General features: G+C 40.6%; 1 protein-coding gene across 1 annotated transcript in view; it reads left to right on the top strand.

Moving 5' to 3' along the window:
• The window catches only part of dym (dymeclin), a 64780-nt gene that overhangs the window by 40623 nt on the left and 19157 nt on the right, over positions 1-5000 (top strand). The window lies entirely within an intron of this gene.

The following is a 5000-nucleotide window of genomic DNA, read 5'->3' as shown; positions in this document are numbered from 1 at the left end:
TGAATGAATTAAGATTAAATTTGTGCTTTACTGCGCTCCACTCTACACCTAAAGCACCTAATAATTGTGCCAAGCTATCAAAAGTTTTCAAGTAGTTAATGAGTAGAATTATTTTAAATTGGTAAGATTAAATATGGTTTATGTAAAAAAAAAAAAAAAAAAAAAAAAAAATTGAAAGTGCATGGTGTAAATTCCTTTATTAAATGTTTTAATTTAGAGCTCACATGCTTTTTGGGAGACAGGTAAGCATCAAGCCTTCTGATTGGATGATTAGATATTAATACCAGGTCAAGACCTCTAAATCGACATGATCTTAGAGTTTTGTTAGTGCTACATCTGCATACAGACATGCCCAAGTGTGTGTGTGTGTGTGTGTCTCCAGACAGCAGACAGCCCTTCTAGACATAAAGACACATAGTAGACATAAAGGGAGGGCGGGGCTTGGAGGGAAGGGGGAGGGGCTGTTTGTGCAGGTCATTTAGGTCAGTGGGTTTGACCCTAGAGGGCAGCAGCCAACCTGCTCTGATGCTCCCTAGAGAGGGGGTGGTGTGTGTGGGACAATGGGGATGTAAATGACGTGTGTGTGAGATGATGGGGAGTCGTCAGAGTGTGTGTGTGTGTGTGTGTGTGTGTGTGTGTGTTTGCTCCACAAACAGCCTGAGGCCGGAGCCTTGCAGATGTCTGCTGTGTGTCTGGGTGGGTCAGACTTCTGTCTGCTGTCCTGATTAAGCCCCGCACCCCTGCTTTGTGTCTCTCTCTCTCTCTCTCTCTCTCCTTCCATTCACATCCACTCCTCTTCGTCTGTCCATCTGTCTCTCAGTCTGTCTGAATATCTCCACTCCCTCCTTCCAGCAGTTTCCACCGCACTTCCGCTCGAGCGTTTGATTCAGCGTCTTTATGAATCGCTCAGACGTTCTTAAAATAAAAGATTTATCATTATTACTTTTATAATTGCTATCTGTTAATATATCATCAGCTCTGATGCTTTTAGTTATTTGTGTGAGAGTATTTATGATTAGTAATCAAGATTCGTTTTATTTTATCTGATATTACTTTAGATGGACGGTGCTTAAATAGCAGTGCAGTGTGATCCATGAAATACACGCGGCATTGGCTGTTTTCAAGTGTCTTGGCCTTTAGAGTAGTTGTTGTGTAAAGCTTTTAGAGGCCGGTGCGTGGCCGGTTTTCCCAGAACCGCCTTTTCTTCAGCAGAATGGCATGATCGGGCCCCGGCTCTGTTTTCTCAGACTTTTACGTGAAGGATGTCCTAAACCGCAGCACCAGTTTAGACTACGTTTGATCTTGCGAGCCTTCCCTCTGTCGTATCTTATAAGACAAACATCACCGGCGCGTCTGCTGTTTTCGTCTGCTGTCACTGTTATCGCCATGGGATTTCCTTCATTCTATGGGAACAGATGCAGATGTGCGTCTGTCCATACAGAGCCTCTGACGAAACGGACGTCGCCCGACAGATTTATTCGCTATTAATAACTCATTTCTGATTTAAAAATGCAATACTTTTTGGTGTTCTTGAAAGTTTTTTTAGAGACGCCTGGGCCGTATTCACGGGATATTAAACATAAATTGCCGCATGTGGTAAATCTAAATGAGTTATTAGCTGTGATTTGCAATGAACACACGAAGCCATGTGACATCGTTTCTGTGCAGCACGTATTTAATGATGTGTTTGCACATTAATGTGTAAATGTGTGTGTGTTTAATGACTCTCGGTGTTAATTAGAATTACAGCACATATGTGGCGTCTCGTCACGTTCCTCTGCGTCTCATAGATGCCCTGCGGTTTCCATCAGCGCTGGGATGTTTCATTAACATACTATTACTGTTTTTAATCATTTAAGTTAAATTATTATAAGTTAAGTTAAATTTATATTATTTTATATTATGTTAAAAATATATTTATTTTATTTTAAATATTTAAATAATTAACCTAAGTGAAAATGTGAAACGTTGCCATGGCAATTAGCTGGCGTAGTTTTAAAATGAAAATAAAAATGAAATAATTTTCAGTTAAAATGTGTTTTATTTTAAGCTGCTTTTTTATGGTTTTACGTTAAGCTTTGATCGATCAGTTTACTTTTATTAATCATTTTATGTTTATTTTAATATAATATTATAATAACATTATAATATTTATTTTATTTAAAACATGTTTATATTATTTGTATATTTTGAATCTTTTTCATTTCATATTATATTAATTTTAACGTAATTTTGTAGAACATAACAAATGTTGCGATGGCTACCAGCTGAAGTTCCCGATTAATACAATTTAATAAAAATGTAATTTAAATGTAACTTTTTTGAGTTTTTCCTTTTAACTCTAATAATGTGATCTGTACATAGAGAGTCAGTCTGCTGGCGCTGCTCTCTGTGTCTTAATACAGGTCAGAAAACGACCCATTTACCGCCTCCCTCAAGACACACAGCCTTTCTGCTCATCTTTTCCTCTGCCCTTCTTTTCCTCTCCATCTGTCTCCTCGCGATTGTGTGATGCCCGTCTCATCTCTGGTTTAAAGGCTCTTTTTATGGCCTTTCATGGCCGCAGCTGGAGTGTTTACAGACGGGCGATGCCGAGGCTGTTTTCTCGAAAACGCAGAGCGGTTCTCGTCCTCCAAAATCCAGCTGATCATAATGCGCTGACCCGGGATCGGAAGAGGCACTAAAAGATACGCTTTGTTTCTTTACAGCATCTGATTCACCTTGAAGATAAATCTCCAGTTGTTCTTTGACTTACCTGACTGTTGCCATGCCGACCGTTCGTGGTTCTCCGTTACGTCCCTCGCTCTGACCTTTGCCCCTTTGACCTCTGCTTGTGAGCGCAAGGGCTTGTAACCATGGCGATGTGACTCTTTCTGGTTTGGATGGTATTGACATCACAGTCATTAGCTGATCATTAGACCACACACGCGCGCTCATGCACGTATGCACACAGACATCTTTCTCACTGGATGACTAATGACTGTCTGGAACTGAATGCATGTGCACTTCCTGTTCCTTTCTGTCTGCTGCTCAATGCACGCACACTCGATTTCAGTTTCAAAACCATCTTTCTCTGCAGAGTTGTTTTAGAGTATTATTATAAATAATTATTTACATGCACTATATTGCCAAAAGTATTCGCTCACCTGCCTTGACTCGCATATGAAGTTAAGTGGCGTCCCATTCCTAATCCATAGGGTTTAATGCGACACCGGTCCACCCTTTGCAGCTATAACAGCTTCAGCTCTTCTGGGAAGGCCGTCCACGAGGTTTAGGAGTGTGTTTATGGGAATTTTTGACCATTCTTCCAGAGGCGTATTCGTGATGTTGGACAGGAAGGCCTGGCTCTCAGTCTCTGTTCTAATTCATCTATAATTCAGGTGTTCTGTCGGGTTGCAGGCCAGTCGAGTTCATCCACACCAGACTCTGTCATCCATGTCTTTATCGACCTTAGCGCAGCCATGTTGGAAGAGGAAGGGGCCGGCTCCAAACTGTTGGATCCAAAATGTCTTGGTATGCTGAAGAGTCCCTTTAACTAAGGGGCCAACCCCACACCATAATCCCCCCTCCACCAAACTTTACACTAGTACCGTTCTCCCGGCAACCACCAAACCCAGACTCATCCATCAGACTGCTTTACACCACTGCATTCGACGCTTTGCACTGCACTAGGTGATGTGTGGCTTGGATGCAGCTGCTCGGCCATGGAAACCCATTCCATGAAGCTCTCTGCGCTGTTCTTGAGCTATTCTGAAGGCCACGTGAAGTTTGGAGGACTGTAGAAAGCTGGCGATCTCTTCGCACCGTGCGTCTCAGCATCCGCCGACCCCGCTCCTATGTGGCCTACCACTTTGTGGTTGAGTTGTTGTCGTTCCCAAACGCTTCCACGTTCTTATAATACAGCTCACAGTTGACTGGAATATTTAGGAGCGAGGAAACTTCATTGGATTTGTTGCACAGGTGGCATGCCTATAGTGTTTGAGTCCTAGAGAATGGAAATGAGAAATGGCAATCAGCTGAAATTAAATAAGTTTAATTTTTTTCAACTAAGTTTTTTTTTTACGGTTTTAGTCAACATTAATATCCTAGTTTCTCTCACTCTGTGTTGGCCTGATTGGACTGATTCAAATAAATATAGCTCACACTGGCGCTACAGTCCATGTTTTGCATGCTTCGGTTGAAATCAGGCATCAAGTTATTATACAGCACACGTAACCAGATAAACGTTTAGAACCGTTTTTGTATTCATTACCATTCAGGTGTTACAAAAAGTGTATTAGCGTCTCATCTGCTCACCAAGGCTGCAGTGAATTGATTAAAAAATACAATAAAAAATGTGAAATATTGCTACAATTTAAAATAAATGTTTTCTATATGAATATATAGTAAAGTGTAATTTATTCCTGTGACCAAATCTGAATTTCCAGCATTATTACTCCATTCTTCAGTGTCGCATGATCCTTCAGAAATGATTTATGCAAATATGCAGCTCAAGAAACATTTATGATTATTATTATTATTAATGCTGGAAACCATGTTTATTTGATATAGAAGTCCTTTATAACATTTAAATGTCCTTGCTGCCACTTTTGATCAGTTTACTGCAGCCTTGCTAAATGTAAATATTAATTTCTTTATGAAAAAGCTGCTGACCCCAAACGTTTGAACAGCAGTCTGTACCGATAGACCAAAAAAAATCACTGATATATCTAAACCCTGCTGATGACGCGAAGCATGTCTGTGTGTAGATGATTAAACCAGATGATAAGAAGAGCCTTAAATTAGTTACTGCAGTGCTTTGAGTCTGAAGTCTGTGTGTGTGTGTGTGTGTGTGTGTGTGTGTGTGTGTGTGTTTTTGTGTAGGATTTGTTAAAAATCTGTCTGCCTTTCCACACAGTCAGGTTGTTCACACATTAACATCTGACCTGAATTCCCCTCTCTTTCTGTGTGTGTGTGTGTGTGTAATCTCATTAGTCTGTACTGTAGAGCAGATCCTCTCA

This window comes from Puntigrus tetrazona, unplaced genomic scaffold (genome assembly GCF_018831695.1).
Source record: "Puntigrus tetrazona isolate hp1 unplaced genomic scaffold, ASM1883169v1 S000000116, whole genome shotgun sequence".
In the NCBI taxonomy this organism is placed as follows: Eukaryota; Metazoa; Chordata; class Actinopteri; order Cypriniformes; family Cyprinidae; genus Puntigrus; species Puntigrus tetrazona.
Note: the sequence above shows the minus strand (reverse complement) of the source record. Positions and strands in the feature narration are given on the sequence as shown.